We start from the raw sequence: 14876 nt of genomic DNA, 5'->3' as shown, positions 1-14876 counted from the left end.
CGCGTAATACTTGGTTTTTGATGACTTGTAGATTTTCGCAATAAGTATGTGAGTTCTTTATGACTAATGTTGAGTCCATGGATTATACACACTCTCACCCTTCCATCATTGCTAGCCTCTTCGGTACCGTGCATTGCCCTTTCTCACCTTGAGAGTTGGTGCAAACTTCACCGGTGCATCCAAACCCCGTGATACAATACACTTTATCACACATAAACCTCCTTATATCTTCCTCAAAACAGCCACCATACATACCTATTATGGCATTTCCATAGCCATTCCGAGATATATTGCCATGCAACTTTCTACCGTTTTCCGTTTATTATGACATGCATCATCATTGTCATATTGCCTTGCATGATCATGTAGTTGACATCGTATTTGTGGCAAAGCCACCATTCATAATTTTTTTCATACATGTCACTCTTGATTCATCGCGGCATCCATATAGAGTCATATCTTGTTCTAGTATCGAGTTGTAATCATTGAGTTGTAAATAAATAGAAGTGTGATGATCATCAGTAATAGAGCATTGTCCCATAAAAAGGAAAGGCCAAATAATAAAAAAAGAAGGCCCAAAAAAAGGGGGGCAATGCTACTATCCTTTTTTCCACACTTGTGCTTCAAAGTAGCACCATGATCTTTATGACAGAGAGTCTCTTGTTTTGTCATTTTCATATACTAGTGGGAATTTTTCATTATAGAACATGACTTGTATATTCCAACAATGGGCCTCCTCAAGTGCCCTACGTCTTCATGAGAAAGCAAGTTGGATGCACACCCACTTAGTTTATTTTGTTGATCTTTCATACATTTATAGCTCTAGTGGATCCGTTGCATGGGCATCCGTTGCATGGCAATCCCTACTCCTTGCATTGACATCAATTGATGGGAATCTCCCTAGCCCATTGATTAGCCGCGTCGATGTGAGACTTTCTCCTTTTTGCCTTCTCCACATAACCCCCTTCATTATATTATATTCCACCCATAGTGCTATATCCATGGCTCACGCTCATGTATTGCGTGAAAGTTGAAAAAAGTTTGAGATTAGTAAAGTATGAAACAATTGCTTGGCTTGTCATCGGGGTTGTGCATGATGAGATCATTCTTGTGTGACGAAAATGGAGCATGACCAAACTATATGATTTTGTAGGGATGAACTTTCTTTGGCCATGTTATTTTGAGAAGACATGATTGCTTAGTTAGTATGCTTAAAGTATTATTATTTTATGTCAATATTAAACTTTTATCTTGAATCTTTCGGATATGAACATCCATGCCACAATAAAGAAAATTACATTGAGAAATATGTTAGGAAGCATTCCACATCAAAAATTCTGTTTTTATCATTTACCTACTCGAGGACGAGCAGGAATTAAGCTTGGGGATGCTTGATACGTCTCCAACGTATCTATAATTTTTTATTGTTCCATGCTATTATATTATCTGTTTTGGATGATAACGGGCTTTATTTTACACTTCTATATTATTTTTTGGGACTGACCTATTAACCGGAGGCCCAGCCCAAATTGTTGTTTTTTTTGCCTATTTTAGTGTTTCGTAGAAAAGGAATATCAAACGGAGTCCAAATGGAATGAAACCTTTGGGAGCGTGATTTTTGGAACAAACATGATCCAGAGGACTTGGAGTGGACGTCAAGCAATCAACGAGGAGGCCACGAGGCAGGGGGTGTGCCTACCCCCCTGGGCGCGCCCTCCACCCTCGTGGGCCCCTCGTTGCTCCACCGACCTACTTCTTCCTCCTATATATATTCATATACCCTGCAAACATCCAGGAGCACCACGAAAACCTATTTCCACCACCGCAACCTTCTGTACCCAAGAGATCCCATCTTGGGGCCTTTTCCGGAGCTCCGCCGGAGGGGGCATTGATCACGGAGGGCTCTACATCAACTCCATGGCCCCTCCGATGATGTGTGAGTAGTTTACCTCAGACCTTCGGGTCCATAGCTAGTAGCTAGATGGCTTCTTTTCTCTCTTTGGATCTCAATACAAAGTTCTCCTCGATTCTCTTAGAGATCTATTGGATGTAATCTTATTTTGCGGTGTGTTTGTCGAGATCCGATGAATTGTGGGTTTATCATCCAGATTATCTATGAACAATGTTTGAATCTTCTCTGAATTCTTTTATGTATGATTGGTTTATATTTGCAAGACTCTTCGAATTATCAGTTTGGTTTGGCCTACTAGATTGATCTTTCTTGCAATGGGAGAAATGCTTAGCTTTGGTTCAATCTTCCGGTGCTCGATCCCAGTGACAGAAAGGGAAATGACACGTATTGTATTGTTGCCATCGAGGATAAAAGATGGGGTTTACATCATATTGCATGATTTTATCCCTCTACATCATGTCATCTTGCTTAAGGCGTTACTCTGTTCTTATGAACTTAATACTCTAGATGCATGCTGGATAGCGGTCGATGTGTGGAGTAATATTAGTAGATGCAGACAAGAGTCGGTCTAGTTGTCACGGACGTGATGCCTATATACATGATCATGCCTAGATATTCTCATAATTATTCGCTTTTCTATGAATTGTTCGACAGTAATTTGTTCACCCACCGTAATACTTATGCTATCTTGAGAGAAGCCACTAGTGAAACCTATGGCCCCCGGGTCTATTTTCCATCATACAAGTTTCCGATCTACTTTATTTTGCTATCTTTTACTTTCAATCTATATCATAAAAATACGAAAAATATTTATCTTATTATTATCATCTCTATCAGATCTCACTCTTGCAAGTGGCCATGAAGGGATTGACAACCCCTTTATCGCGTTGGTTGCGAGGTTCTTATTTGTGTGTGTAGGTATGAGGTGACTCGCGCGTGGTCTCCTACTGGATTGATACCTTGGTTCTCAAAAACTGAGGGAAATACTTACGCTGCTTTACTGCACCACCCTTTCCTCTTCAAGGGAAAACCAACGCAGTGCTCAAGAGGTAGCAATGCTGTGGGTGGGGTGTGGATTACCTGACCATATCGACGAGGCCGCGCAGCAAGAAGAAGGGTCGTTGGCGAGGAGGCGGCGCTGCAAGAAGAAGGGTCGTCAGCGAGGAGGCTGAGCTGCCCGTAAGCAGCAGTGAAGGTTTGAACTTGGAAAGCGAGGAGGAACAGTGGAAATGTGGCTTTTGGTAGGAGGGAGGGGCGGGGAGATAGATATTTCCGTGGTGGCAAAAAAATTTCGCTCGGTGCCGCGAGAAACTGGCACGCAAGTGTGGTTCAAGCGGGGGCGGTGGACTGTAGACGACGAAGCTTCCTGCGTAAGCAAGACAAGATGGTGCACCAAGATATTTTATATTGCATCCCACACGATTCTTTCTAGTAAACTGTTTGTGGTATACCTGATTTTTTTCATTCTGTTTTGAAAGACAAAATGGTGTTACGAAGGGAAAGGATGGTGTTTGAATTGCTAGAACATTTACGTACAGTGAACATGCAACTAGTACATGAGTGTCGTGTTTACATTTGGAATTATTCCGGGTTTGTTTGGCATTTGTATGCATTACTTGAGTTTCTGGGCATTTAATGTGCATAATTAAATTTGAATTACAAGCACTTGCTCCAATGCACCAAAGTTTGCTAAAAAATCACATGTGTGTCTTTGGGTGAATTTATAGGTCCCATGCAAGAAATGGGAATGAAATTCAAACATCTAGGTGTCGTGGCTCGTCCGGAATGATTGAGAAACTTGGTTTTTTAATTCCTGTAAATCCAAAACACGGCTGAAAATCATGAAACTTGGCATGGTGTCATGACATGGCACCAACATGCTATAGTAAATTTTTTGGCCGAATTGGGACAAGCTTTGGTGTAAGCTTCTTGCAAACCAGAGCTTCCCTCAAGAAGGCTCGTGGTTCCGAGAGGGAACGTGTCAACTCCGTGTGCGAAACGACATACGTACACTGCCTTCTTCCACCTTAATTTTTTACATAGGCAGATTAGACCAAATAGAAGTATCGTGCTAAATTTCAGAATTATTCCGTGTTCGTTTGGCCTTTTCATACATTAATTGAGTTTCTGGGCATTTAATGTGCATAATTCAAATTTGAACTACAAGCACAGGATCCAGTGCACCAAAGTTGTTTGAAAAATCACATGTGTGTCCTTGGGTGAATTTCTAGGTCCCATGCAAGAGATGGGAGTGAAATTCAAACATCTTGGCGTCGTGGCTCGGCAGAAAAGATTGAGAAACTTGGTTTTTTTAATTCCTGTAATTCCAAAACACGCCTGAAAATCATGAAACTTGGCATGGTGTCATGACATGACACCAACATGCTGCGGTAATATTTTTGGCCGAATTGGGACAAGCTTTGGTGTAGGCTTCTTGGAAACTGGATCTTCCCTCAAGAAGGCTCGTGGTTCTGAGAGGGAACGTGTCACCTTCGTGTGCGAAATGACATACGTACACTTCCTTCTCCCATCTTAATTTTTTTACATGGCCAGATTAGACCAAATAGAAGTATCATGCTAAATTTTGGAATTATTCCGGGCTCGTTTCACCTTTTTTATACATTAATTGATTTTCTGGGCATTTAATGTGCATAATTAAAATTTGAACTGCAAGCATAGGCTCCAGTGCTCCAAAGTTGTTTGAAAAATCACATGTGTGTCCTTGGGTGAATTTCTAGGTTCCATGCAAGAGATGGGACTGAAATTCAAACATATGGGCGTCGTGGCTCGGCCGGAAAGATTGAGAAACTTGGTTTTCTAATTCATGTAATTCCAAAAAACACCTGAAAATCATGAAACTTGGCATGGTCTCATGACATGGCACCAACATGCTGTGGTAATTTTTTTGGCCAAATTGGGACAAGCTTTGGTGTAGGCTTCTTGCAAACTGGAGCTTCCCTCAAGAAGGCTCGTGGTTTCAAGAGGGAACGTGTCACCTTCGTGTAAGAACGACATACGTACACTGCCATCTCCCGGCTTAATTCTTTTACACAGCCAGATTAGACCAAATATAAGTACCGTGCTAAATTTTGGAATTATTCCGGGCTCGTATTGCCTTTTGTATACATTAATTGATTTTCTGGGCATTTAATGTTCCTAATTCAAATTTGAACTGCAAGCATAGGCTCCAGTGCACCAAAGTTGTTTGAAAAATCACGTGTGTGTCCTCGGGTGAATTTCTAGGTCCCATGCAAGAGATGGGAGTGAAATTCAAACATCTGGGCATCGTGGCTCGGTCGGAAAGATTGAGAAACTTAGTTTTTTTAATTCCTGTAATTCCAAAACACACCTGAAAATCATGAAACTTGGCATGGTGTCATGACATGGCACCAACATGTTGCGGTAATTTTTTTGGCCGAATTGGGACAAGCTTTGGTGTAAGCTTCTTGCAAAACGGAGCTTCCCTCAAGAAGGCTCGTGATTCCGAGAGGGAACATGTCACCTCCGTGTGCGAAACGACATACGTACACTGCCTTCTCCCGCCTTAATTTTTTTACACAGGCAGATTTGACCACATAGAAGTACCATGCTAAATTTTGGAATTATTTCGGGTTCGTTTGGCCTTCTTTATACTTTAATTGAGTTTCTGGGCATTTAATGTGCATAATTCAAATTTGAACTACCTCCAGTGCACCAAAGTTGTTTGAAAAATCACATGTGTGTCCTTGGGTGAATTTCTAGGTCACATGCAAGAGATGGGAGTGAAATTCAAACATCTGGGTGTCGTGGCTCGACCGGAAAGATTGAGAAACTTGGTTTATTAATTCCAGTAATTCCAAAACACGCCTGAAAATCATGAAACTTGGCATGGTGTCATGACATGGCACCAATGTGTTGTGGTAATTTTTCTGTCCGATTTGTGAAGGCGCACACATTAACAATCAACAAAGTCATTTTGGAACAAGTGTTGTCACGTTACAAATCGGAAACACAAGTATTATTGAAACCGTGGGCGTTCGACTTACCAATTACGTGCGGCCATGCGTCCCCTTTTTTATTGGCTAGGAGGTGTCGTGCGGGGTAGCTATTTGAGTACGGGAGGCGTGCGATCAGACCCCTACGCGTGCTCATTGGTTGGAGAGTCCTTTTGACCGCTACCCGTCGTGCACCTCCCTCCCAATGTCTCCATTAATGGCGCCCGAGCACCTGTTCTACGGCGTGGCTATATGTCTCACTGGACTGAGATTTAAGAGAGAAAAATGAAAATCTGAAAAGAAAGTTTTGCACGGATCTTAATGTAAGATCCGACAGATCTATATAGCATCGATTGTGACTTATAGTAAGCATGATGAATATAAGGATGATGACATTGGATAATAATTGTCTTACATATTTATAAACATAATTAAAAAAATCCACATGTGGCAACGCCCGATATACACAAGGGCAAAAATTAAGAAGGAAGACAACTAGTCTCCGCGGCGGGCGGTGATGAGCTCTTTCTTGCCCTCAAGATGCTGGTTGAGAGCATCCATGGATTCCTCCACCAGCCTTCTGCGCTCGATGCACAGCATGGCATTCTCGTCCATAAGTTTCTCGATGATGACGCCGGTCCTCTTCAACAAGGCAGTGGTCTGCTCTTGCTGCTCCACACTTCCGACGATCTTCGCCCTCAGCAGGTCACGCTCGGCCTGGAGCTTTGCATTGCTCTTATTTAGTTGCCGAATGGCGTTGGTAGACTGTTCAAACAAGGCTTGCAGGCCATCCTGCAACCTCGCCCACCTGGAGATCTGATCCATCTGCCTAAGGACGAGGGCACGCATGCGCCTGTAAGAGTCCTCACCTGCCCGCGAGGCATTTTCCCAAGCCGACGCGGCGCAGGAGGATATCTCTGCCGCATTCACGACGCGGCGGGACATCTCTTCTACTTCTGCGGCACGGCCGAACCAGTCTGCTGCTTCGACGGCGCAACGGGACCTCTCTGCTGCTACATATGTGCGGTGGGACATGTTGGCTGCTTTCGCGGCGAGGCGGGACATCTCTCGTGCTCCCGCTTCCAGGCTCGCCTCTCCCTGGTGGCAATCTCTCGACCCCGAACTCACACTGGCCATGGCGGATGCAAGGGAACGATGATGAATGACTTGATTGTTTTTGACTGTTTGTGGATGAGGAGTTGAGGAGGAATGTGCAGTCATCTGGGAGTAGTAGTATTTATAACCACGTAGTAATACACTCCTAAGTGGGAAACCATTTAGGTTTTGATCGGTATGAACAGGTTTCCAATTTGGAATGTGACGGGACGCGGCCTACATGTTCTTCTAAAAAAAATTTAACGGGACGCATGCTCAAAATTTACTGACGGTTATAAGTGTGACACTATTCCCGGAAGGCGTAACGTGGGCACGTATGCCTTCTCGCCTGCGTACGTGGCGTTTCCACCATAGGGTGCACCGCAATAGGCAATGTCAGCACCATCATGCACGGTTCTTTTAATTAGAATGTGTGTGCCCGTCTAGCGCACACACGTTGATCTATCTAACTATTTCAGTTTGTTTTGGCTAATCGCAAACAGTTCATCCATGTGAAGTGTATGCCATCAATCGCAAACACTTTGATCTGGGTGGCCCATTTCTATTCTGTTGCCTAATCGCAAACAGTTAATTCTTCTGAAGTGTATGCCCTCAATCACAACACCTTGATCTGGCTGACCGTTTCTTTTGTGTTGCCTAATCACAAACAGTTCATCCGAGTGAACTGTATGTTGTGTATCGCACACGCCTTCATCTGGCTGCCCGTTTCTTTTGTTCCTCCTCATCGCAAACGGTTGATTAAACTGAACCGCATGCCCTTCATCGCACACGCAACTAAAACCTAAACCATGTTTGATGCATCCGTCATCGCAAACGTTTTACACATTTCTGACGGTTTTCATACAGCATCGTTTGCGATTATGGCATCGCACACAGTTTCTCAAAGGGTCTCTGATCGTAGTGTCGCGTTGGCAGCACCCTGCAGTAGTGGTTAGAGCTCGAATATGTCTTGAACTTATACTGAATTCAATTAATATAAATCTCATAACATATTCAGATCTATTTGATAGTCGCCAATTAAAAGGAGATATTTTCGCAATTTTTGTTATAGCCCTTGCGGCTGCTGAAGCCGCTATGGGACTATCCATTCTTTCTTCCATCCATCGTAATAGGAAATCCACTCGTATCAATCAATCTAATTTATTGAATAATTAGACATAGAATTCCCTAAACAAAGGCGCACATATTAAAATAAATAGAAATCAATACTATTTTCTTAGTATTATTTGAGAATGTCCATTTTTAGTAGATTATTGCATAGTCTTCTTTTTCACTTGAATGAATTTTTGTATTTGTAATTCATTGATATTGCAATTTCAATATTTTAATAATTTATATTGAAAATATGATAGCCAATTTATTGGCTAATTCAAATTCGTTTGTACAATTTGTAATACTCTTTCTTATTTCTTATTATTGAAATCCAAAATTAAAGTCTCTTGGCTCTCTTCACGCTTTCCCACAAACTGATTAAAAACAGATTTTTATTTTTGAAGTTTGGATAAACCATTGCTTCGTCTGGTGTCTACAATACATATGACTCATTATAGTACTAATTTCATTTTTACCAGATCAAAAAAATTATGTTGAAAAGAAAAATTTATAGATTTAATGTCACATTCCGTAAAAATTTATGATACATGTATAGGATGCACTCAATGTGTACGAGATTTTCCAACAGATGTATTAGAAATGATACCCTGGGATGGATGTAAAGCCAAGCAAATTGCTTCCGGGCCAACAACCGAAGATTGTGTGGGTTGTAAGAGATGTGAATCTGCCTGCCCGGGAGATTTTTTAAGTGTCCGTGTTTATTTAGGGCCTGAAACAACACGTATCATGACTCTATCTTATTGATACGTTACAAAAAACTTCACTCAAATCATCTGATTCCTCTTTACTGAAGAAGCCTGTGCTCAAAATAATCGAGCATTGGCTTTTCTGGTCAAAATGTATCTTGTCTTTATCACTTTATCATGAGTTATTTTCCTTGGTTAACAATACTTGTTGTTTTGTCGATATTTGCAGGTTCATTAATTTTCTTTTTACCTCATAAGGGAAACAAAGTCGTTAGGTGGTATACTATATCTATTTGTTTATTAGAATTCCTTCTAATGACTTATGCGTTCTGTTATCATTTCCAACTGGAGGATCCCTTAATCCAATTAAAGGAGGATTATAAATGGATATATGTCTTCAATTTCCACTAGAGATTGGAAATCGATGGACTTTCATTAGGATCTATTTTATTGATAGGATTTATCACTACTTTAGCTACTTTAGCAGCTTGGCTAATTACACGAAATTCGCGATTATTCTATTTCCTGATGCTTGCAATGTATAGAGGTCAAATAGGATTATTTTCTTCGCGAGACCTTTTACTTTTTTATCATGTGGGAGTTAGAATTAATTCTTGTTTACTTACTTTTATCCATGTGGGGGAGAGGTGTCTATATTCAGCTACAAAGTTTATTTTGTATACTGCAGGTGGTTCCATTTTTTTCTTAATTGGAGTTCTGGGTATGGGCTTATATGGTTCCAACGAACCAGGATTAGATTTGGAAATATTAATTAATCAATCATACCATGCAACCTTGGAAATACTTTTATATTTTGGCTTCCTTATTGCTTATGCTGTCAAATTGCCGATTATGCCCCTACATACGTGGTTACCAGATACCCATGGGGAAGGACATTATAGTACATGTATGCTTTTAGCGGGAATATTATTAAAGATGGGAGCATATGGATTGATTCAGATCAACATGGAATTGCTACCTCATGCTCATTATCTATTTTCGCCCCGGTTAGTAATAATACGAGCGATCCAAATAATCTATGCAGCTTCAACTTCTCTTGGTCAACGAAATTTCAAAAAAAGAATAGCTTATTCCTCTGTATCTCACATGGGTTTCATAATTATAGGAATTTGTTCCATAACCAACATTGGACTCAATGGAGCTATTTTACAAATATTATCCCATGGATTTGTTGGTGTTACACTTTTTTTCTTGGCAGGAACCGCTTCTGGTAGAATGCGTCTTGTTTATCTTGGAGAACTTGGGGGAATATCTATCCCAATGCCTAAATTTTTTACCATGTTTAGTAGCTTTTCAATGGCTTCTCTTGCCTTACCAAGAATGAGTGGTTTTGTCGCAGAATTAGTAGTATTTTTCAGACTAATTACTAGTCCAAAATTTCTGTTAATGCCAAAAACACTAATTACTTTTGTAATGACAATTGGAATGATATTAACTCCTATTTATTTATTATCTATGTTACACCAGATGTTCTATGGATACAAGCTATTTAATGTTCCAAACGCAAATTTTGTGGATTCTGGACCACGAGTACTCTTTATTTCAAACTATATCTTTTTACCAATAATAGGAATTGGTATTTATCCAGATTTTGTTCTCTCCCTATTCGTTGACAGGGTAGAGGCTCTCTTATCCAATTATTATCCTAAATAGGATTGTTTTTTTACTCGTCTGCTCTATCAATGAAGAAATAAGTAAAAAAAGTATAATTAGATCTATCTCGAATTTTTGAGAACCCTTTGAGAAGGCGTTCAAGGGGTTCTCAAATAAAATATAAAAGTAAAAACCTTCATAAAATGAAGATTTCATTTTATGTAATCATATAGGTGTTAATGTAAACGAACCATAACTATGTAAGCCTATTCCTAATAGATTTATACCAAAATAACAAATCCAAATTATAAGAAATCCTATCGAAGCTATAAGTGCAGAATTCGTACCCTTCCAATTTGGATTTGTTCTACTATGTAAATAAATTGCGAATATGGTCCAAGTAATAAATGTGCAAGTTTCCTTAGGATCCCAATTCCAATAGGATCCCCAGGCCTCATTAGCCCATACTGCTCCACAAAGAATACCTACGGTTAAAAGGGTAAATCCTAGGCTAATGACACGATAACTCCAAGAATCCAAATGCTCCGTTAATTGATATTTGTAATAATTTGGAAATGAAGGGAGAGAGGATCTTTTTAAAGCACTCCTTTTTGCATAAAAATATTCAATATCACTGAAGAAAAATGTTTTATTTAAAACATTTTTTTCTTTTTAGAAAAGAAATGGAAATTATTTCGAAATCTAATGATTAGAATAGCGGCAAATAATAAGGATCCGCACAAAAGAGTTGCATAGCTTAATAACATCATACTGGCATGCATCATTAACCACTAAGATTGTAAAGCAGGTACTAGTATCGTGGATTGATGCATTTTAGTTAAAAGACCCGATGTGGCAAAGCCTTGCGTTAAAATAGTACTTGGCGTAGTTATTGTGCTTAAATCATTTTTAGAGTTCTGTATTTTAGGAATGGTATGAAGAATATACAAGGCCCATGAAAGGAAGATCGATGACTCATATAAATTACTTAATGGAAAATGTCCCGAGGAAGCCCAACGAGAAACTAAGAATCCTGTTATAGAGAAAAAGGTAACTATCATTCCTTTTTCTGACGAATCACGTAATCCTCCAAATTCACGAACTAATAAGGTTATAAAATGAATCGTAATCACAATTGAAATCATTGAGAAAGAGATATGAGTTAGTATATGTTCTAAAGTTGCAAATAGCATAAGGGGAAGGTCCCATTACAAAATTGTAAATTTCGAATTGATTTCTAATCTATTGTATTCTTTTTCAAGAATGTTGCCACTCGGATTCAAACCGAGATGCTTGAGCACTGCTTCCTAAGAGCAGCGTGTCTACCAATTTCACCATGGCGGCTAACTTCAAATAATAGGTAACTTAAAAGAATAATAGTAATTATCTTGGGAATCATCGATATTGGGAAAGTCCATAAAATTTAGGAACATTAGAGTTTTCATTAAAATAGACTTCGTTTGGTAGTATCGTTTCCATTTTTACAATAAACTCTTGCTTTGCCCAATAGAAACACAAACACTGCTTGAAAGAGTTGGAACTTTTTTTTCTAACTTGCAGTTATAGAACTAATTTTTTGTAATTAGTTTATCATTTACAGTTTGAAAATTCTTTCAATACAATGAAAAAATCCAAAAGGGTTTCTATTTAATGATGAAATTAAAATGGATAAATAGAAAAGGTTTTTTGGATATTTTTTAAAAAATTCTAGAATGAAAAGTCTTTATGCTCTTATTAAAAAGATTTACTAACCTTATGATTTTGGAGAAGATAGGTGGAAGTTGTAAGTCCTATTGTAAGAATACTCCACTTTTCATAATTTTCATAATAAAATATGAGGATTCTATTATGAAAATTATGTAAAGTTCATTGATAGGAAAAGAATACTTAGCACACAGTATACCAAACAAAAATTTTTATTCTTGTATATATAAGAGGGATTTTTTGTTCTAAGAATATTGTACCGAGTAATTCGACACATAAAAGTACATTCAAAGAAGAATCAAAATTATTAAATAATTGGAATTCTTTTTTGATAAGTCAATTCATATTATTCCAAAATCTTATTATTTGTTTGTTGCCCAGAAAAAACCCTTTGGTTTTGGATGCTCATTACCGCTCGAAAATGATCTTGATTTTACTAAAGAATAAGATTGTACTATGGAAAAATAAGTCTTTTTATTCCAAATATTTTTACGAATACGCTTTTTTGATATTGAAGTATGTTTTTTTGGAACTGCCATTCAAAAAGGAAATTACTTTTTTCTAGTTGTATGTGAAAGACATCTATTACTGCAAACCAATCCTTCTTTCTTCTTTTTATTAGTACTTATACTTAGATATTGAAAGATACTTAAATTTTGAATTATTTTTTACTTCATTTTGTCTAATGCGGATAAGACAACAAGAATTTTTTAACATTTTTTCTTTATATATTTTATACTTTTTTAATAATATAGAATATATAGAAGGGTTTCTCATTTAAATCTATTTATATATCAAGTATACTCCATATATAGATATATGGTATGGAAGCATATCCCCCATATAAGATAAGACGGGGGATAAAAAGAAGGAAAAATGAAAATAGTTAATTAAGTTCAGACTGGTATTCCATAAAGGAAAGGAATTCCAATCAAAACAAAAATATTGAGTCTCTTAAACATGACATTCTAAAACTTAGGTAATTTATAGTCATTAGGATTTTAGTTCTATATGAAGTAAGGACTATTCAATAATTTCTTATAAACATACGTTTTCATTGGAATTCACTCAATCAGTTAATTATGGAACAAGAGAGTAGTTTCATCTTTGTTTTAAAGAAATATAAAAATGAATTATGAATAGAAAGTAAAATGGTTCCACTTTTTTATAAAAATCTTTATTTAGGTAATAAAATAACTTCGTTACCTAGTTATTTTATTAACTTTTTGAATTTAACCAACTAAACCCATTCTTAATTTTTAATTATTTCAATGAGATAAATTTTGGAAAAAATAAGAATTTCAGTATTTTTTTCTTGTTCTTTTTATTTATTCTTTTAGAAAGAGATAAGAATTAGTTTGGTGAATTGGAAACAATTTTATAGAAAAAATGAAGTAAAAATTGCAATTTATTTTCTTATGGAACATACATATCAATATGCATGGATAATCCCTCTTCTCCCACTTCCAATTATTATGTCAATGGGATTTGTCCTTATTCTTATTCCGATAGCAACAAAAAATCTTCATCGCATATGGGCTTTTCCTAGTGTTTTACTCTTAAGTATAGCTATGGTATTCTCAGTTCAACTGTCTATTCAACAAATAAATGGAAGTTCGATCTATCAATATCTATGGTCTTGGACCGTCAATAATGATTTTTCTTTAGAATTTGGATACTTGATTGACCCACTTACTGCTATTATGTTAATACTAATTACTACTGTAGGAATCCTGGTTCTTATTTATAGTGATGGTTATATGTCTCACGATGAAGGATATTTGAGATTTTTTGTTTATATAAGTTTTTTCAATACTTCCATGTTGGGATTTGTTACTAGCTCCAATTTGATACAAAAAAAATTTGGGAACTCATGGGAATGTGTTCTTATTTATTGATAGGCTTTTGGTTTACATGACCAATCGCAGTGAGTGCTTGTCAAAAAGATTTTGTAACTAATCGTGTAGGGGATTTTGGTCTATTATTAGGAATTTTAGGGTTTTTGGATAACAGGTAGTTTAGAGTTTAGGGATTTGTTCAAAATAGCTAATAACTGGATTCCTAATGATGGAATTAACTCTTTACTTACTACTTTGTGTGCTTTTTTATTATTCCTTGGTGCAATTGCGAAATCCGCACAATTCCCTCTTCACGTATGGTTATCCGCACAATTTCGGCCCTTATACACGCAACAACTATGGTTGTTGCGGGAATTTTTCTTCTAGCTCGACTTCTTCCTCTTTTCATATCTTTACCTTTGATAATGAGTTCTATTTCTTTAGTGGGTACAATAACACTATGCTTAGTAGCTACTTTAGCTCTTGCTCAAAGAGATATTAAAAGAAGCTTAGCCTATTCTACAATGTCTCAATTGGGTTATATGATGTTAGCTCTAGGTATAGGTTCTTATCAAGCTGCTTTATTCCATTTGATCACTCATGCTTATTCAAAAGCTTTATTGTTCTTGGGATACGGATCTGTTATTCATTCAATGGAACCTCTTGTTGGATATTCACCAGATAAAAGTCAAAATATGGTTCTTATGGGCAGTTTAAGAAAATACATTCCAATCACAAGAACTACTTTTTTATGGGGTACACTTTCTCTTTGTGGTATTCCATCTCTTGCTTGCTTCTGGTCCAAAGATGAAATCCTTAGTAATAGTTGGTTGTATTCGCCCCTTTTTGGAATAATAGCCTCCTTTACTGTAGGATTAACTGCCTTTATATGTTTCAGATATAATTACTTACATGTGAT

Source organism: Triticum urartu, chromosome 4A (assembly GCF_056163025.1).
Source record: "Triticum urartu cultivar PI428250 chromosome 4A, HENAU_Tu73, whole genome shotgun sequence".
Lineage (NCBI taxonomy): Eukaryota > Viridiplantae > Streptophyta > Magnoliopsida > Poales > Poaceae > Triticum > Triticum urartu.
Note: the sequence above shows the minus strand (reverse complement) of the source record.